Source organism: Aphelocoma coerulescens, chromosome 6 (assembly GCF_041296385.1).
Source record: "Aphelocoma coerulescens isolate FSJ_1873_10779 chromosome 6, UR_Acoe_1.0, whole genome shotgun sequence".
Classification (NCBI taxonomy): Eukaryota; Metazoa; Chordata; class Aves; order Passeriformes; family Corvidae; genus Aphelocoma; species Aphelocoma coerulescens.
In genome coordinates this window covers 20,200,716-20,222,605 of record NC_091020.1, presented here as the reverse complement: position 1 = coordinate 20,222,605, position 21,890 = coordinate 20,200,716, and the positions used below count along the sequence as shown (strand labels likewise).

At 41.1% G+C, this 21,890-nt stretch overlaps 1 protein-coding gene across 3 annotated transcripts in view; it reads right to left on the bottom strand.

The window, feature by feature from the left end:
- The window catches only part of PCGF5 (polycomb group ring finger 5), a 117,125-nt gene that overhangs the window by 58,200 nt on the left and 37,035 nt on the right, over positions 1 to 21,890 (bottom strand). Inside the window, exon 1 of one of the 3 annotated variants that reach the window (XM_069019659.1) lies at positions 7,196 to 7,264. The exons of the other annotated variants lie outside the window; for them this stretch is intronic. The gene's annotated coding sequence lies outside the window, so the exon portion shown is untranslated. Of the gene's footprint in view, positions 1 to 7,195; positions 7,265 to 21,890 lie in introns of those variants that run through there. 3 annotated transcript variants of the gene reach the window in all.

Here is a 21,890-nt window from a genome sequence, read left to right as displayed (position 1 = left end):
GGCTCCATGCAGTCTAAGTTGTCAACAGTTTGACTTCTGCACCCGTCAAATAGACTTCACCTGTATGAATAAACAGAATCAATACCAAGCCAGAAAGCACTGAACTGAAGAGAGGTTCTTTGCTTGTTTTGTCTTCTGTTCAAGAAGGAACAATGAAAGGGAAAGTTCTACTCAAAGACTTGGCTGCAGATACTGTCTTTGGAAAATGTCACTGGCAAACTCTCACCAACCTAAGAACATATATAAACTTAGATTATTTTTTTCCAAAGGCTTATACTTAGATCAAACACTTATATTTTCATAAGAACAGGAAAAAATACATTCATAATACAAGGGCAATAATTAAATCAAATTTGAGGTCCTACCTTAATGAAAAGGTTACCAAAAACATGACAACTTCTCCCTAATCTTGTTCTCAGAATTATTTAATCACTGACAATTTTATAAGCAATTCAAGGCAAGATCTACGCTACCTTAACTAAAGTCAGTACAAGGAGTATTTGTGGTTACTCTGTCTACAGGCATATTCAATACTGGCATAAAGTCAAGCAGATAAACTGAAGCTTAAGTTACAGCAGTTTTCATCAGCTGAAGTTAATGTTCTAAATTATTTCTATTTTTATGGATTCCTCCTTTGATTCATGAGACTCAAGACACTTCCCTTGAAAACATACAGTAAAAATTACATGGTAAGTAGCTATCATCACTTGTAGGAAATTTCAGTCACCACATTACCTGTCAGTGTTATCACATATTACCCACCACACTCCAAAAGATGGAAACTGTAAACCCCAAGTCCAATGTTTGACAGATGTTTGCAAATGTTCTTTAAATATCAGAGATGCTTGAGAAATCTAGGTGTAAGACAGCTAGATGGGAGGAGTGGGGAGGGTTCTCTACTGCCAAGAAAGAAGTCAGATGCAGAGCTTGTACTCTGTAGTCCAGAACCACAGAACACCAAACTTGCTCCTAGCAAACTAGCCCATGTGACCCAAACACACTGCTAGTGCAGCAGCCTAGCAAGCACCCAAGAAAGGAAGAAAAATCATTACCTTCAATAAATATTTAAGAACTGTTTTCTTCATGTATGCTGTTCTATTTATGCTATTCTGTCAACGTTACACACATATTACCAAGACTTCCAGTGCCACAATGAATCCCCCACTTCTTAGCCCTGATCACCAAGTCAAATGTGGAAATGATGGTTCACAGAACTTCTGGATACCAAAAATAATAGACTTAACTGGAGATACTGTCTCTACCGCATGGTGACACTCCAGCTAAAACCTTCTGGAGGTTCAGGTGGGAATGATCTGTTTTCCTTCTGCCCATGACAGAGCACTACCTCACAATCTCTTCTCATACTAATATCCCCTTTGTTTTACAGGTGATAACCACAATTTTCATCAAATTAGCTATTTAATTGCCATAATCGAAATAAACTTACAGCAACTCTTCCAAATTTGGCCTAAACCTATGGTTAGATGAACAGTGGAGCTGATCTGACAGACCAGTTGTACCAAAAAGAAGGGAAGCACCACTCTGGAGCTTGTTGATCCATCTCTAAGTCCATTTAATACTCTGGAGCAGCAGAAAACATTTTACTAATTTCCTGGTGGTTTAGTTAAACCTAATTTATTTGGGGGTTTAATGCCAGGCTCAGAGAGCATAAGCCATAGCAGCAGCACTTCCCTTGTTCTAAGCAGTGGCTGTAGATGTCTTCTGAAATTGCACCCCTAGTTCATTGTTTGCTGCTATTGTTCAAAGGCTGAAGAAGGGCTCGTAGGCCCAATAGTTTGTGTGGTTTTCCTTATTGTACTAGTTGGTGTAGTAAGAGCTATTACACCTTGGGAAGACATGGTAAAGTAAAGCTCTTCTGTTACAAGTCTGTCACTGGTTTCATCCAGCTTCACAATAAATAAACTGAAAGAGCTTCTCTGCGATTAATGGTAATTTTGAATTGGAGGCTAACACCATATAAATTTACATTTTAAATTTTCAGCAATGAAAATCTACATCAATAGTAGATTTTAAGCACTAGCCTGTGTGAGGCACCAACTGTCACTGAGTACATTATTTCAAGTAAATCTATTTGCATTCTGTGGTTGCTATCCACACAAAAAAAACCCCACTTGTACTTTTGGTAAATATGTATTTGGGATGAAAGCACAAAAATTTACTTTATCTATGATATATCAAAAGAGTTACGATGGAAAGCTGAAAAATATTGGTTTGATTAAGCAGCTCTTCAAAATCACTTTGTATGCAGGGAAATTCTACAGCCAGAATCAACCAAGAATACTTACTCAAAATATCATTTATATCATATAAAGGATCTTTTGTCTCTGCAGCTAGTACTGATGATTCTTCAAAAAAGTAAACAACAATTTTATAAAACCATGAAAGAAAGAAACATCTTTAACTCCATTCAATACACATATTGGCTATTTAAGAGATGATCTTTCATCTGAAAAAAGAACTGTGTTTTCATTACAAAACTAATCAAGAGTTTGGTTTCTTACATATTCCATTCTTCTTCTTGAGGAAGGAAATAAATATTATTACATTTGCCTTAATCAGTGGTGACACTTCTCTAAGAATCACTGAAGACTTTCATCTCAAGATCAACTACTTTTTTTGTGGCAGAGAGAGTTTCTCTCTCTGTCTGATCTGATTAATTGTAACCAGCACTGAAATCTATCTTCAGAATATTTAAATTTTGGATTCCCTTACTTTAATGTGCTTTGTTTATACACAGAGATTTTAACAGATGTAACACAATGCCAAAAGCCAGAACGAATGACAAGGGGTTCCCCAAGAGCTTGTATTACAAAAACTAAGCTGCAAAAACAGGTGAGCAAACCAAGTGTGTAGGGTGGAGTTTGAAAGATGGGAATAACAAACTGGATGTGAGCAATTTTACAGCAATTATGAACTAGGACTCTCCCTGCTGGTATTAGATTGTACTTACAGATTGAGCTGTCAGAAAATAATTCTGTAACACTGCTATCAATATTGTGCATGTAATGAGAATCATAGCCATGAATCAGGAAAATACCACTGTTTACCATTTAGGTCTCATCACTGTTTCTTGCTACATCTCCACTTGTGATGTTTTGTGTGGGAAGGGTTCTTTATGATAAGAATTACTGTGGAGTACAAAGCGGTTTTCCTCCTTGGGGAAGGACCTATACTGAAGTTGAGCAAAGGGGCCACCAAAGGCATCCCCTGTTTGCAGTGTGGATACCTGTTCTTCAGCACTCATTGCTCCATCTCCATGTGTGCCCCCTTTAAAACAGTGAGTACAAACTCAACTGCCAGTGAAGACTTGGTGTTGGGAAGGCAGTTCTTGAACCATCACAGACTGTGGCAACTTGAAGCTCTCTACGATGCACCAGTCAGTGTCTCAAGGAAGTGAAGATCCTCCCAATAACTGTTATACTCATCTTTAACCTCTTCTGAGAATTTTTCTTGTCTTTTCCTGGCCAGATCTTTTATGAAAGTAAGATTATTATAGCAAATTAGCAGGCTACCTTCTTAATTCCAACCAAATCTCAGAACATACATAAACCAATGGCAAACAAAATTATTCCATTACAGGAAAGAAATGACCAATGCACAGCAGTAAATGAACAGTTTGGTTGGCTGTTAGGAAAGCTACTGAGATATGTATGAATTCCATTACTAATAACTGGATAAATAGTCTTAGTCAAAGTTATTTGTTTGACATATAAGAACTAATAATGACAGCTGTTGAGACCATAGTGCTCACTTAACTCTACATATCTTTCATTCCAAAAGTGGCCCACACTTGACAGTGAACAACTTTTATTTTATAAGCAATAATCAAGATAGAGACAACAACACTGCTATTTCCCATGGACACACATTCCGTGAGATAGACACAGTCTTGTCACAGCCTGATGGAACTGGCTGCCAGTGCTACACCTGCTCTGCTCATTATGGGCTTCCATCTCAAAGCCTGTCAAGCTGTTACTTTTCATGGCACTACATCTACTGGAAAAATTTAAAGATAAAACCACAATAATCAGGAAAATAAGCTTCACTGTAAGAAATGTCTAAGGCACTACCTGTCATCATTCAAATCAGATAGCTACAACAGTAAGTGATATAGAATCAACTTTGTTTCTCGATACTTTAAATATTGAGGCTAGTACTAGAAATAAAACTTCTTCCCAGACAACTACAAAAAAAAAGTTTTTTAACTGAGGATTTGGGGAACAAACAAGCCCAAGCTAAGGTGTACCTGGTGCAAAGTTTTCAATAGTTGAAGAAAGGATTCCCCTTTTCAACACCAGCAGTATGTCTTTCTATAGGAAAAGTTCAAAACTTTGCTCAGGACTATTGCACTTGCCTAAAAAGGGTCTTTAAAGCCAAAACTGCAAAAAGGAACTAATAATTTGGGTCGGGGTTTTTTTCCACACTGGGATGTTCTAATTGATAGCTGGAAGAACACATGAAGATGCTGTTTCAAAGCACAGAAAGATTATAACTTAGTACCCTTCTTTTTTTTATAAAAGGCACTGCAAAATTTGATATATACATATATCAATTGGTCATGCTAAGAACAAATCCTATGTATCCCCAACATAGCAAAAATCAAGATACAAAGTTCAGACACTTCACTTTTCTCTGCATTGTCCTCCACTTTTCTCAAAGTTCTTCTGTGCATCCTGCAGTAATTTGTTTATCAGTCCTAAAAGTGGAGCTGCACAGGAGCAACTTTAAACCAATACGTTTTATCTCACTTTATTTTGCATATTCTGCACGCTTCCAAGTGAAACCTAGAATTTTTCATTTCCACTCTGAATCCTAGAGTGTTCATAGAGCAGGGAAAACCAGCTAGAGCAGAGTTGTGAGTCCACTTTCAGTATTATTTCCTTTACTGCTTTCAGCTGAGGTCTGAGCACATAGAATGCCACACACACGGTGTTTTTATCTTCTCTGTAAGGAAGTTCAATAAAAAGGATGAATGCTATTAGATTGTTGAAGGAAATGAGCAAATAAACCAGTATTTTTTCCTGTTTGTTAACTTTACCACCCAGCATACCTAACAGATTCTCTATTACAGTGTTTTCACTGTCATGTGCAGTCTTAACTTGGTTATCTTCAGAATCTTCTGACAGGGAGATGTTAAAAGCCATGCAATGAACCCTGAAGCAGTACAGTTTTCCCATACTTAGCTGCTCCAATCCTCTAATTAATACTATGAGGTGCCAGTGCATAGTTCTAGTCAATCAAAAATGGTAACATATCCTTTTGCCCCAACAGTGACAAACATCCAAAGCAATCCTTTCCATTCCCATTTGGAGAACGACTAGAAGTACAAAACACAGGTATGGAGATAAGGGTTGCCTCATGCCACAGGAAACAGAATAGTTTACTATCAAGACATACAAAGACCTTCACATACTTCATACTGTAAAACCAGGTGGTTGTATGTGTAAAGCACTACCTCCCCACTACAGGAGAAACAGTGACTTTGTTTCTTGACAGTGGCAGGTATACCAAGAAAAAAAAGAAAAATTAATCTTGTAAAATTCATAGTTCTGCCTCTGTACAGGAAGAGGAGAACGTGTCCCATAAATGTGGAGGATGAAAAATCTGCTTTGGAAGCAAGTTGGAGTTGAAACAAAACTATATATAGGATCCAGACTCAATCCCATTTAAAACAGCAACAGGCAAGAGAACCAGGAACAGAAGTCTATCTAGGTACAACTCCAACGTGTTTATTAAATCAAATGGCTTAGCTTTTAAAAATGCATATTTATATATTTTTTACTTCAACAGAGACTATTTTTGCTTAACAAAACTAAGCAAAACAAAACCCAGATTAAAAGCATCTGGGATCTGTCTCTGGCTTCAGGGTGTGGACATAGTGTGATACTATTTTTGGGGGTATTTTTGTTTAAATTTTATTTTAAATTTATACACTTTGAATAACATAGTTACTTAATTCTTACCATTTACACTCCCCGTTAGATTATTTGGCTAAAATAATGGGTAACAAGTTGATAACTGAACGAGGTTACCATTTAACCACTGAGCCAGAAAAACTGCAATTGAATGTTGCAAAACTTTCACAGTTCACAAACCAGCCGCAGGAAACCTGCTGGGTTTCTGAGCATTGTCTATACTTCTGACATCCCACTGTATGTCAGAAACCGACACCAACCTTTCACTATCTACGGTACCACTATGCTCCCTCACAGTTGTATGTGTGTGTATGTGAGATGATTCACTTGCTTTTATTCCAGGGAACTGATGATTCATTCAATCGTCTCCAGATCATATTAACGTACTAAATATGCACATAAAAGAAGCAAAAATCGAGTTCTTAAACTTTTTTTATGCTCACACGTTTATTTTTTTTTTTTCTCTTTGAGAGAGAATAGAAGCAATCAAACATAGGAGAGGAACCAGGACAGGTTACGTTTCTGCTCAAAGGCAAGGTTTGGGGAACACACCCAACCCACGTGTAAAGCGAGCAGTCGTATTCCAGCGGCGGACTGCGAGGGGAGGGGAGCTCCCGTCCCCTCCCGGCCGCTCCGGGCCGGGGCTGGTCCCTCTGCTCCGGTACCTGGAGCGGGCAAGGCGCGGCGGACCGGTGCGTTCCCCCCTCCGCCACACCGAGAGCTTGTGCCTCTCCTTCTCCGGTGACATCTTACATAATGAGGCGAGCTAATCACGCCGGAAGCGAGCCAAACCGCCACGGAGTATCAGCGGGGATAACTACCCGCGGGAGGAGATGCTCCGGACCGGCACCCGCTCCTCGCTCACTGCCCGCCCTGGCGCCTTGCTAGAAAAATCCTCGCCGGGGCGGCAGCGGCTCCCGTAGCAGCCGCCAGACGCGGAGCCCTCGCTCGTCCCCCGCCGCGCTGCGCGCCGTCCCCCCAGGAAGCCGCAAGCATCGCGAACGGCATCAGCCTCTCCCGAGCGCGTTCCGCGCTCCCAGCCCCGCCGGCTCCAGCCCCGCCGCCCTGCCCGGCCGCCGCCGGCTCCCTCCTCAGCGCGGAATTGGAGGAGAAAGTTACTCGGCGGCGGCCCGGCGTCCGCCGCCGCCGCAGTTCAAGAGCAATGTCACGTTCAACAACTTGTTATGACACATGATCCCCCCCTCACATATCCGCACCTCGCCCGCCGCCTGCCCGGCGGCCCCCGGCGGGCCCCTTACCTTCCCCTGCAGAGGCCACGGGCACCCGCGGGCGTGTGCGGGAGTGGGTGCGTGTGGCAGCGCGGGCGGCGCCGGCTGGGCGGGCGGGCGGGCGGGGGAGGGGAGGGCGGCGGAGCGGCGGGAACGCGCCTCGCCGGACTTGGCGGGCGGGGGCGGCTGCGGGGCGGCGCGGGGAGAGGCGCGGAGGGGAGCGCGGGGGGCGGAGGAGTTCCCGGGGCTTGTTTACGCATTGCCGCCCGCCCGGTGCAGGCGCTGTACTCTCTGATTGGACACAAACTGGGGCACAGCCCAGCTTCGGACGCTGCCGCCCCGGGAGCCCCCGGCGCCGCTCGGCCGCCGGTGGAGCCCCCGCCGGGCTCCAGGGCTCAGGGCCGCCGGTGCCCCGCGGGCTCCGCCAGCGCCCGCCGCCCGCCCACCCCCAGACGCTGCCCGGCCGCCGCCCCCGCGCATGCCCGGCGCGCCGGCGGGCCCAGGACGCGCATGCGCTCTGCGCGTGCCCGCTGAGGCGGCGGGGCCGGCGTGGAGCCGCTGCCCGGTCGATGCCAGCGGGAGGCGGCCGGGGCGCTCCGCGGTGTCCGCCGGGCTCCGGCGGGGCGGGGGCGGAACCGGCGGAGCCGCCCCCGGAGGCGCTGGTTATGTAACCGGGGGATGTCTCTGGCGGCCCCGCGCCACCGCCCCTGTCAGCGGTAGCGCCCGCGGAGGAGGGGCTGCCCGTCGGTGCTCCTGTGGCTGCGTTTCCCCAGCAGGGAGGTGGGTGTGCTCCCTCCGACCCAGCGATGGGCCCCCGCCGAGGAAGGACCGCGGCCGCTGCCCTTCTCCGCCCCTCCCCGGACAGGTGCGGCCCCATCCCGGGGCCAGTGGCGGGAAAGAGCACAACATAATCAGTCAGACCCTTCTTCTTGACACGCTCTTAGCGCATCGCATCCCGAAAACTTGGAAGTTTCGGCAGTACGCGGTCACCGCGCGTCGGCGTGGAGCGAACAGCACCAGGCAGCGAGGGTTGCTGCGTGTGAGCAGCGGCTGCACAGAAATACCGCACTGTTCCCTCTGTGTAGGCAAAAGGCCATCGCAGCAATGGGTATTTTCTCCTTAGTTTATTTCTGCTGCGTTGGGTGTGACTCATATCTTATCCTTAGTAATTTCCATTGAAATAAACAGTTTTAACCAAGGAAATAATGAGAACATAACGCACTAGTATGACATTACTCATGTACTCATTAATTCTAATTAAGCAGCTCCTTAATGTTCCTGTTACTCCCATCCCACAGTCAGCAATGACAATAAATGTAGTATCGAAATATATGCCATAAGAGCTCTTTGTAACAGGAATCCCCACGATGCACTCCCAGTACACACCATGGGAACTTCCCTGACTCATTTTCAGATGAGTAAGCTTCTCAGTCTAGTTTTCCTGGCATTTGATGGTAGAGCACTGAACTTCCTCATGCTGATAACAGAGTGAATAGTCCCTGTAACCTGTTCTATTTTGCCTCTTGCACAAAGTTTGGGTTAAGGCCCCTGGCTAGAACCATTTCCTTGCAAGCCAGTAGAGTGGTTGGCCAGCAGTTAGGACTGCTGATGCTAACCTAGAGGTGAGCATTCACCTGCAAGTTAGTAGCTTTCATGACTTCAACTTTTATTCTTAGATGGAAAGTAGGAGTGTAGTTTTGAAAGATTAATTTTAATATATCCATGATGCTTTCCAAGCAGCATTGCATTAAAAAAAAAAAAAAGTCTAGAGAAGAGTTCTCTTGTGCCTGCTTAATTAGAACATTTCTGTTTTAGTCACTTTCTGGGAGGAATTACCAGGATATCTGAATTAAAGATGCTTTAATATCATCTGAATCAGGTCAGAGCACCACATTTATTTAGACTGCAGTGGACCCTGTCAATAAGTAGATATTCTGAGGCTTGCTGGTCAGACTAGTGTCAATCTTGACTGTCAGGTCAGCTGTTGGTTATAACTGTGTTTTTGATAATGAGCCAGATTGGTTTTATCAGAGCAATGCATTTAACTCCACAGAGTTTATCGTCAGTGGGTGTCACACAATGCACAGAGTATTTTTAGAGATTAAAAGAAACTTCAATGAAAAGAAACTAGACTGTCTGTACTTCAAACTATTGTATCAGGCTCACTGAAAACTGAGAGCTGGATCCTATCATTAAAAGGTTTGGGAGCTTTTCAAGGGTTTTGTATTGGGGGGTTTGGTAAGTAAAACTTGTGACTATAAGTTTTCATTTGAAAAAAAAAAAAAAAATCTGAGTCATGAAAGAGCAGTTCCAGAGAGAAACAGTAGTTTTGAGGTCTTTATCTGAAAAGAAAGGTCAGAAAGAAAACAAATTCCTTCCTGGACATCAAAGTACTTGAGAACGCATTGATTTTACTGGAACAACTGATGCTGACTCTAAAGTCACAAAAAAAAACATACCAGAAGATAACATTATTCAAGGTATTGTTACAAGGTGGAAATGTAGCTACCAGTGATGGTCTAGACATGGCAGGACAGACCTCAGAGCAGATTAACTTTCTTTACTAAGAGAGCAAGGAAGGCACGTTAAACCCCCAGTGTGAAACATGCTTCAGTACTGACAGTTCTCTCACCAAATGTTCTGAGTCTACCTAAATGATGGATACAGATTTCCCTTTTCAAGGCTTTCTTAGCAGCCAGGAGGGACATGTATTTAAATATAAGTACATACATATGTAACTGTAAGTTTAGATGAAAGATGATCTTCTCACATGTTGTCTTGCCTCCTAGGAGACACCAAATAACAAGAAACTAATAATCGAAGCACAAGAGTTGGCACTACTCATTTTGTGTGTTGCAATTTAAAGGTCTAAAGATCTAAATCCACTAAGTGGCTGTGAAAACCTGAACTACAGATTCCAGTTTTATTTTATATCTTACGTGATACTGAATTTTTAGTGTAAACAGCTTTTGCAGTTTCATGGTAGGTTTTGCATACAGGAGAAAAGGGTTTGTCTGGTTCAAGACTCAGTTCTCTAATTATCTTTCTTTCACTTCCTCTGCTGATTTTATTTCTAGTAGAATGAGAAGCCTTAAACTACTCCCTGAGGCTTTCTTCTTGATCCCAAGCTTTGTAAAATGTAGGTGGTTTCCTTGAGATGATGGCTTTTATAAGCTGTGAGTTAATTGTGATTAGAGCAACAGCCACATCTGGAACTCCTCTTCTGCTAAAGCATCCTTGGAGAACTGGCATGAAAGTTGTTCTCAACTGTAAAATATGTGATTGGAAAATATTTTTCAAAACTTAAAAATAAGCAAAATTAAATTGTTTAATTGGTTCTCAGCAGTTGCTACATGTAGGGTTGTGAGTTAACTTTCAATTCATTAGTAGACTTTGCCTGTCAAATAAGCTCACAAAATTTCCAGTGAAGGGCAAGCCATAACCTTTTGGTATATCAGGGATCTTTAGGGTCCTTGGCTTTCAATTTCTGACCTACTATACATAAGTCTCAGTGGGTGCCCTCCCTACCTCCTCAGAAATATTGCCAGGGTACATTTTTCCTTTTCTAACGATTACATAGAAATTTAAAATCATGGCTTTAAAATATCTGGCATTAATTATGCAGCTTTCTCATGAGCTAGGACTTCTTGCCAGTGAGTGATAAATCCCTCTCTCCCTTTCATCCAGAATTTGACTACTTTAGCAGAGTACTAGAGCACTCTAAAACTACTTCCATTTGAAAAGAGAGTATTATCACTCCTAACTCCCTAATTAGAACCATGTCACTATTTTAAATACTATTTTACACTATGATTTTTCATTCTGTTTAATTTGTGTTACTAATTAACTTGCTCTCCAAGCAAGGTTATCAATTGTTTACTGGTCAGCAAAAGGCACTCTTGGGTTTTACTGAGCACAGCTTAGTGTTACTATAATTGCAGAATATGTCATACCAACAGTGAGCCTAAATTGTGAATTCTGCTTTTTGGTGGATATTTTCAACTTGAGCATTGTTTTATTTCTAGTTTATAAATACTGAAAGACCCTTTCATATGAATTACACAGCAGAAAAGAAGTGCCTTCTTGCCTTTGGACTAGACTGAGAGTTTTCTTTCAGTTGCAGAGGGGAAGAAGTGTAAAACACCTGATCAGCCTGGCTTCAGCTCCAGCAGGAGTAAAAATTGCCAGATATCTATCTTCTGTCAGCTGGAATAGCTGCCTATTTACAAAGTTGGTATAGAGCCTACCACAAGAAAACCTAAGAGTTTACTTTCTCCTCATGACAGAAGCTGTTGAGATCCTCGGGTAAACAGCACATTTAATCATTTATTGGTGCATTATAAATACATACATAAAAGACAAAAATCTTCTGTGTCAGAGCACAGCTACAGCAACATCATGGTTAGACCCTCAGCAGGGAATTCTGCACTCCTGCAAAAGCATCAGGAGTCTCCACAGACCTGCTCCCGTGCTTTAAGGCAAGTCATATCTCATCTCAAGTTTCACTATTCCAGAAACTTTCTCTACTTCCTTCCATTTCACTACTTTTTAACTCAACGATGCTCTATATCATAGTGTTATTGTGAAGCATTTTGGTTATAATATCAGAGAAAGGTGTTTCCCAGTTTAATTTTCATGATTTTATTGAATATGAACTAAGGTATAATTACATTATATAACAGACTATTACAAGATGTCCTTTCATAGGCAGAATAAAATACCTGTCAATGACTATGGGCATTCTTCCTCAAAAATGGAGAAGGGCACAGAGAGGTGGTCTCATAGTAATGAGCTCTATTATTTCACGCTGGGGAGTTCTGCTCATAGAGAATTAGAGGAGTAGATTTTAAGGGACTAACACTTTATTTGAGTGGGATGGCAGGACAAGACTGGTACCTGTGCTCAGTAATCACAGCAGCTGTTTCTGAGAAAGTCTCCCTCCTGACAGTGAGGAGAGAATCCCTTACCAAGAGATTCAGAGCATAATTACTGAATGAAGTCTTTTCACAGCCCAGAGACCTCACTAGACAATCACTTTTCCACTGCTAAATGGAATCAGTGCAGGAGAGCAGGATGAAATAGCAAAGTCTCCAGGAACACTTTTCCTCTTTGTTTAGGGATGGGGACATGACTGGTCTTCTGCACTTCGCTTTTGTAGCCTGTGGTTTGCAAAACAGCTCACAAGGCAATTGAGAGAAGTAGCTGCTCATGAGGAAGAGGTGAACCTAGATATCTGAATTTAGATCTTGTGTATACCCTACCATGTAAGCAGTCTTAGATCATCCTAAAGGGAAATACTTCCTGCATTGAATCTATTTCCTTTTGCTAATGTTGATTTGAGCCACTGTTGAAGTGAAAGAAAGTAGGATGACACTTCTTTCTTTCTTTTTAAGATGCCTAGAAATCAGGGTTTTTAAAAATTTCTAGTGTTTCTACTCAAATACCTGCAGTGGTTCTTTCTGGCAACTTGAACAGTTAGAATAAATTATAACCAGTCAAGCTCTTGTATTACACCAATTTCTAAATTAGAATTCAGAATCCTTAAGGTGACAGGTGTTTCATCTGGTATACTTGGTCAGATTCCTTGCTGGGGCATCTGAACACCTTAGTACCTAAAGGGCAAACATATTTCTAAGTTTTTATTTGCACGTCAACTAGAATGTATGAGTAAAGATTTTTAAAAGGTAGAGAGGAAAAAAAAGTTCTGCTTACACAGTATTTACTTTCAGTCTAGTCTGTGGACCTTGTTGAAAACAAACCATTTTTAAGAGGTTTATATATTTAGGGCGAAGTAGTTGAGGTCTTGATGTAGATAACTAGAGCTGTGGATACTGGAGTTTTTTCTTTACAATGGGATGCAACATTACACAGAGAAGAGGAAAAACAAAGGTTTGGGTGACAAATCCATCCCAGAGATCAGAGATCTTCCTTGAATTTATTTAAAAAGCAGCGGACAAGACAGGATAGAGCACCAATAGATAGAAGTGTTCTTATGTAAGAGGGAGCTTTTCTAATCTTCAAGGATCAACCTGTCCACTGCCAAATACTTAGTATGACACAGCATGCACTATATTAAAAAAAATTCCATTTTTAGCATGTGCTAAAATGCAGAGTATAAATCTGGGTTTTTTTTCTGTCCCATAGCATTAACATATTTTATACATTTCTTATCCCCTCTGCATGTACCTGATGGCACCATCACTGAGAACATGGTAATCTTCCTTATAAACTTCCTTGCAGACAGCAGTGATCCAGCAGTTTTTAATCCTGAATGATTTGTAAAACTACTGTAAAAGCACATGTGAGCAGTCTGAACAGCTATTGAGAGCTTAAATTATCATCAGGCTATATATATGTTTTGAAAGTGAGTCAGTGAATGATTTACTTATCAGGTGTTAGTGTAGTATTTTTTCTTGGCAAACACAGAAAAGATTTTAAATCAAGAGATAAGGAAGGAAAATTTAACATACTATTCTTTATACTTCTAATCAGAACAGTTACCAGGATATTTTTGTTTATCAAATGCATGAAAATTCTCCCACTATGAGAAAATTTTTTATTAAAAAGAGTCTATAAGCTGCAAATCCATGCAGAAGAAATATAGTGCTTTCATAATTTGATTTGTCATAGTGCTAATTTTGTGCAGAGATATGTAAGTGCTGCTTGTGACCCCTTCCTGTGTCTGGCCACGTGCCAACAGTGCTGTCTCCTGTTCTGGTCACAGGGTCTGATTTTTCCTTTCTGGATCCTCCCTCTGCTCAGCCCTCTCTTCTGATTGGCTGGTTTTGAATGAACAAATCACTGAAGATCCCTTCTCTTCTCAATTTTTATGGTGTCCTAATCCCAGAAGAAAGCACATTGACACTGGATCTTACTTTGGGTATGTGCAGCCATGACTAAGGCCAGGGAGAATAACAGATCATAATACAATGATCCTGCACGTGTTCTTATTCCTCATGGCAGTAGAACTTTAGTGGCACAAACCCCTGTGCTGAACACAAAGAAGGATGAAACAGAAAAGGTAAATCCATTTGCATATGTCCCATCAGGGCTGGTAGCAAACAACAACCACAACACAAACAACCCACCTTCTAGGGCACAACTGGAAACATGTGACATATGGCCTTGTACTGTGTGTGTGGACAGAGATGTGTATATGGCCCCTAAAAGCACCCCATGTGGAAGGTGTGTTTTACCCAAATTTACACACGGGAGGATTTAGCTTGAAACATCTACCACCCATGATCCTGATTAAAAATACCCCAGTATACCACAGATAGAGCAGGCAGGATTAATCCCCTCACTGTAAATTAGGCAGTACTTTTCCAGGAGCTTCATGTCCTCCAAGTATCTCTCTGTCAAAATATAGCTGGAACTTGTCAGTAAGTTGAAACATCATTAGGGAAGGGAAGCCAACATATGGACAAACTGTGGGACTATGGATCTTACTTCCATCAAACACACAGCTGAACTCCAGTTAGATCTAGCCTTCAGAAATTTAATATTAACCAAAAAATTTCCTATTACACTGGTTAAAAGTCCAAACTATGATTTCTGTAACCTGATGAAAAACATAGTGGTGGATATAATTGAAAGTCAAGGCTCTGAGAAAGAGCTTTAAGCAACCAAATTTACAGACACCCTTAGTGACAAATCAATGGAAGCAGGTGGACATCTAAGCTTAACATTGAATCTGTTTTCACTCAGCTGAAGCTGTAAATAGGAAGAATCTACAAGATGAACTGGTGAAACTAAAAAAAATTCACGCCCCCAAATTTTATGTAATGAAACTTTCAATATCTCATCTAAATTCCTGCCAAATTCAGGATCCATATGCACTGCTATAGAGTTAATTTGAATTTTGAATTTAAGGTGTTACTTCTTCACTGGTATATAGCATATTTGATAAAGACTGATTTATAGTCGAAGAGAAGAAATTAGACGGAACAGCACAACATGAGGAAAACAAAAGCCAGGGGAAGAGGTTTAACTCAGGTGCCTTTATAATTTGTCAGCTGCACTGACAGCTGCTCTGCCCATCAGAGAGTTAACTTCAGGTACCATGGCAGTGTCAGGCTTTTGCCCCCTCATATGGGTTTTCATTCACAAACTCTGCAGGGGGAAGTCGAGAGTCAATGCCACTTTTTTTCCATCTTGTTGCCCACAACATCACGTGAGTGAAATATGCCAATGACATTCAAGGCTTGCCAGGCTGGATGACTGTAATCACTGCAATTTTGTTCTTCTTCTCTCAGTGTTCAGCTTATAGTTTCTCTACTACAATCTTCCCAGCCCCACATATCCTTAGTTACTGATAGAAGTCACTGGTTTTAAATATACTAAGTAAACGCATTAGAGACTTGTATAGGCCAACCACAGGGAAAGAGAAGACAACATAATTGCTTAGATATAGATATTATAGTTGAAGACCAAATAAAAACATGGATGCACAACCCAGCTGGTGAATCACACAGATATGGATAGATTCTGTCTACCTGGGATGATGTCCTCACATTTACAGTCTCATATCTCTATTGCGATGCTGTGCTTCAAGGACACATTTAGGAAAGGCAAGAAGAAAGAGCACCAGTGGCACCGGTTAAGCATAAACTATAATTCACAGAAGATATTCTTTCTTTAAAACACTGTGTTACGTGTATGTATTTTCCTAAAATAAAAGAGAAGTTAGTAAATACCCTAGAAACTTACTTGAAAAAGCCCTCACACACTAGGTCTAAGATAAGAAACGTCTGGTTCCTGATAGAATTTTTTTCCTACTTGGAACTAAATATTTTTTATAATCCACACAAAATAAGCTGGTCAGACCTGGTTTAGTAACTGACACACAGATAAAGCTCTATCAACTCCATCTGTGTATATGCAAAAATACAAACAACAAAATCACTTTTTTTTTAACAAGTGTTTAAAATATCTGCGGATATTTGAGCGTTTCTATTTTCAGTTTCAAATAGTTTTCCAAATATTATAATATTTTAAGATTTGCTTTGACAGATAGAGCTGAGTATATTTAATTTTGTTGTGACTGCAGGACTTTGAACTTTTGGTCTCAAAAGACCAGACATAACTAGCTGGGCATTCAAAATGAAAATCCTGTATGATTTCGTATCATACGAAATACATTTGATTTCCTGTATGATGCAAGTAAATTTTACTTTCTGTTTGAGATTAATTCTTTCAGTTGTCAAGTACCAGGCTCAAAAATGAGTCACAGTATTTGGTGAAATAAATAATGAAAGGCTATCTGTCTAAATGAGAGCACACCCTGGGCAGTAGTAGTCTTTAGTGAAATCTGACTGCTTATCAATTGATGTTTCAATGTTTCTTAAGCCTCAGAAACCTGAGTAAGGCTAGCCTGAGGCCCCTGTTACTTATTTTATTTGGAACAAGAGTTCTCAAACCATTAGATGGAGCCCCTCTTCTTCTGTCGGTATGGATAATCCCCTCAGTGATGTACAGGCACCTCCAGTGTGGCCCCAGCTGCACCACACCAAGGGACTGGGAGAACCTGGGAGACTTTGAGTGCAAAATACACCTCCTCCCTTATAAGTGCTGATCTTCTGTTTATTATGACTTTGACTCAGGATGTTGGCTGGACAGCAAAGCCACTGAAGAGGGACAACTGGAATGAGGAGTGTCCTTATGCACTGTCACAGGTGCCTCGCTCGCTGAGCTGAAGCACGCTGGTGTGACAGGATCTACTTACACTGGCATTAGCTCTGCTAAGCCTGCCTGGTAGATAGAAGACTTCTGTCTTCAGAACAGATTTTAGGCACATTTCATCAGCCCAAGTTTAATCCTCCTGACAGCATGCCTACTTTAATGCCATCCTTCTTTTCAGAAAACTGCATCCATCTTTTTTCAACAGCTTTTACCACAGGGTTCCTAGGGGTGTGAAGGGTGAGGAATTGTTAGCAAGAGGTCACATTCCTTTACCCAACAGATTTGATGCAAGTCCCAGACTAAAGGTTAAATTATTAAAGTTAATTTATTTAGCTTCACAACTAGTGGGATTAGGTAATGCAGTTCATGTGTTCTTAATGCTTAGCCAGCCTCAAGGCCAATAGTAACTCCTGGTAGTCGTTGCAGATGATTTGTCTTCTGAGAACATCCATCCACTGCCAAACATTCTCCAGCTGTGAGGCACCAAATATGGACTTTTTTTGTTCCTTTTAGCTGTAAAATGCCATATAGCTAACAGATTTGGCTTTTTTATGGTTCTGTTGGTTTTTTTTTTGTTGTTTTTTTTTTTTTTTTTTTTGGTTGGTTGTGTTTTTTGGTTTGGTTTGGTTTTTTTTAGCGGCTTATATAATAGCTCCAGGAATTTCAGTAGGCCCCAGCATCTTCCTGCCTTCCTTCTCTCACAATCTCTGAATAAGCATCACTGCTGGTAGCCTACACCTCTCCTTTTCCACCCCTGCAGCAGCTTCCGATTTGTTCATCTTTGCTCTCTGCAGGGAAGGTACCTCAGCTGCCTTGGATTCATTCTTCATTCAGCAAAATGTGGAACAAATGTTCAGTGACAGCCTGTTGCACACCAGTTTAATAGTGCATAAAATAGAGAGGCTACTGTGAGCAGCTTTTGGAAATTCAGCATTTTGTATTTAAAGCTATTCAGCTTTGTAGTAATGTGATGGTTCATTCTGCTGCTAGATTTCCAGAGATGTGTGGCTTTATGTAAAGTGGTATTAATGTATTTTTAAGACACTTTTGAATTTCCAGTAGAATCCTTTGTAAACTGCTATGACATTTGTTCCAGATATTGTGAGAGGAGGGGTCAATAATGCAAATATCCTGCTAACCTCAGCAGCGTACTTCACGTTCCATGTTCTCCAAGGAGTCAGTAAGAAATTTTTGAAGATACAAAAAACGTCACAGCAAATTCAATCAATAATGATGTATTTCTCTGTTGAATACGTATTTCTACCTAATGGAAAAGTCTTAAGTGCTGTTTAAGCACTTCATTACCAGACCTTATATCTTCTGACCACTAGTGCTGTTTTGCTGTATTAAAGGGAAAGGTATTTGTATTAGAGAGGGAAACTGCAACCAATTTTTCAAACTTGAAATTCAGACTTGTAGATATGTTGTCCCAAACTTCTTTTTTTTCTTCCCAGACTTTCTCCCTCTGCTCTTAGTTCATTTTCCCTTTTAGAACTCTAAGCAGCCCCATTTTTTCAGATTTCTCTCTCCCCAGCACAGGTCATACTTCATTGCCAATTCCTTTCTCCTTATATTTCTATCCCCCTGCCATATCATGGAGGGGTCATACTCTTTCCCTTTGTAGCACCTGCTACATGTGGCTGCCTGGAGAAAATCTCTCCATCTCTTCCTGTGTGACTGGCAAGTGGTTCAGTGTGGTATGAAGAGGAGCAGGGGCACCTTTCCTGTGAGGATCTCTGGCATCCCTGTGCCTGGGTTTCTGCCCTGGCTGCTGTAAGCAGGCTGTGGGAATCCCCATTTAGTCACGTGTCCTGCCTACTACATGAAAGACTCCAGTTTTTCCTGGAGCTGAAGATGGCAGTGCAAACCTATTCGTATCCTTTCCTCTTAGAAGGCTGTATTTATTTTGTCTACCACAGGGTAACTGCTTTCCCACCAAACTTTGCTGAAGGCAAAATAATGGAGGCCCATTTCACTGCTTAAAGAGCATCTCTGGGATTGCAGGAGAACTTACAGGGTCTTTCCAGTTGTTCTCCTTCCTGTTGCACTAATACTCCCATTGGCAGCCAGCTCTTCTGAGCCCAGCCAGGAGACATTATTGGAACAGAACAGAAGGGAAGTAGCTACAGAAGCCAAGAGCATCCGTTTACACATGATACTAAGTTTTATAAAAGCTTTTGGTGGTCAGGCATCATTCCCTGCCTGCATTGAATCTCTGTAAGTTTTTAAGCATCTTTGAAGACAGCTCCTAGCAGATCCTTCCTTTTCAAGTTGTACATTAAAGATAAGAAATGACATTTGAAGAAATACTTTTGTATGTGGTTAGTCTCTAAGACTAATCTTCTAGGAATAAGCCATCAAATGCAAATCTATTTCCCAACACCATATAATATGTCTTCTTAATATCGACATCTTTCCAGGCAGTATGGTTTCCCTAACAGCAAAAAATAGAAAGCTGTGCTCATGGAGGGGGTTGGAAATGATACAACACTGATGGAGTAATACTATCTCAACATAGTCAAGAAGCCTCCAGATTGTCACTTGCCATGACTCCTGACTGTCTGCAGCTGGTAACAAAGCTAATAGTGCACCTTTGACAAGTGTCCTGCTTCAGTGGTTTGCCTCCATTTACCTCTGGCACACCAGCAAAGTTGTTAGAGGGATGCAACTTGCACCACAACTAGTCCTTTGTGAACGTGAAGTAACTACACAGAACAAAAAGCAGTCTCAGCTCAGCTTTCATCCCTGCCGAGATTTTAGTGAGGCAAGAGAAAGGTGACAGATCTTCAGAGTCACCACCTTCTAAAGAAAACCAGAAAAACTCAAGTGACTCCTAGCTGAATGTTCTTACCTTCCATCAGTACTGGAACTGGGAGGTGAACAACATGAAAAGGAAGCATTTTCTCTGTATGAGCTTTCTTACAGTAGTAGGTGAGAACAGCAGTTTTGTTTCAGGTATGAAATACTGTAACTATAAAAATGAGCCTGCTCTCAGTTTTCCCTTTTCCATAACAAGGAAGTAATAGTAGAAACACTAATTTTTGAGTATAGAAAATAATAGGTAAACTTCCCAATTATCAGTTTTGTAACACCCTAAGATATTAAAAAAAATTTATAAGAAATATTGTCTTGATTTATGTAATGAAAATACATTTAACATCTCAGAATAATTAAATCCAGTAGCTCAACACAAAATAACTCGTGGATCACTGGGGTTAATTTTCCTGAGAGCTATTGAAGTACTGAAAAAGAGAATGAGAATTTAAACAGCAGTAATGTGCCAAAAAGATGATTTCATTCACTCTTTCATACATGCAAAGATGGAGCAACAAATCACCTCCATCACGACACAACTGCTGCGGAGAATGCAGCAAGGAGTCTGTATTTTTACCTTTGTTCTTACAAGAAGAACAATGGAAGGTTTGCAAAGTGCATTCTGGTCTGTCAAAAGCACTCAATGTTTGAGTTACCACAATGCCTGTGACCTGGAATGCCTACCACTTTTTTTTCTGTGTTGATTAAACTTCATTAGAGGTGAAAGCACTGCATGCTATTGCAGGAGAGGGGAGGAGGCAGCACTAACAGGCCACTTTCCAAGCAGATTTCCCAGAAATAGAGCAATTAATAAAGAGCCCTAGAAATGCTTTTCGTGCACTTCTATTTATTATGTCATGAAGTGCAAACTAAAAGCTTAGTGAATCATAAAATGCAGCATTTTAATGATTATTTCTTCATGCCTAATCCAGATCTGTCTAAATAAACAAGGAGTAATGTACAGGCAGCATTTGGATCTAGCTTACCCTCGACCAAGGTCACATACACAAAACAAACGGTTCTGTGAGGAGAGTTCATGGTGCCTGGTTTGCTATGGATTTTTTCTGGGAGCCCAGTTCACTGGGAGCAAACTGTGTGTGCATTTTAAGTGAAGTTTTATCTGAATTTAGGATACTCATGACATGGTTCTTCATGTGGAATCTCTTGTGTCTTGTAGGAGCTGAGTCCTTAGTGGAGGCACTCCCTTGTTAGGGCACTCTTAAAGCCTCTCTCTCCCCTTGGTAATGAGGTCCTGATTTTCATAAATATATAAGAATATAAATTTTTTTGGAGACTGCTGCTGCTCCCCAATTTGGTTAAAATTTACTAGTGGGTTGAAAAGCTGCCGCAGCAGGACAGAGAGATTCAAGACCACATCCAAATCACATGATTGCATAAGCCTGTTTCTTTAGAAAACCAGAGGAGGAATTCCCAGACCCACAGAAAGGAAATCACAAAGAAGGAAAAGAGCAGTTAAAACAATTTATTAACAATACCTAAAAAGCACTTCTTATTCCTATCCACAGCAAATCTACACACATAAAAGAAAATTACTGAGGCAAATAATGTTCACAGATTAAAAACATCTTAATGGCACATTAGTTTTACTCATTTATCACGTTAGTTTTACTTTTCTCTACAGTAAACACAACTGAGCTTCACTGAGCTATTACCAAAGGACGCATGATTCATCACCCTAGTATCAATAAATCAATATAGTGCATCAAAGAAATGTTACCTAGTGAATGACATTTCTTACTGTAGAAGCAAAAAGACATAAATATAATTAATTTCTAAGGGTTTTTTTCATAGACAAGAAGTCAGGTATGAGTCTCTGTTCAGATAAATAGGAGAATGAGGATTTAATCCCTTTAAAGATTTTTTATTTTGGTGTGTGTCCTGTAAGCCATACAGTTTTGTTTTACACAATACTTTTCACTAGAAACAGGATCAAAGCAAACTTTCAGAAAACACCTCCTTGGTTCTGCAGAAGCTCTGCTCTGGAAAATTGTCTCCTTTGTTTCCCTTCCTTTTCCCTCCCCAGGAGCTATTTTCAGTGTTTCCACCAAGCTGTTAGTCATAAGGAGTTACCAAACCTGGAGGGTGTTAGCTTTGCAATGGAGCAGAAGCAAGTCATGGATGAGGTTCTCTCCTAACAGCTTTATCGTATGAATGACACAGAAATTGTAGTTGCATCAGTGTGCCCGGGGTGCTTACTTTGAACTGAAAA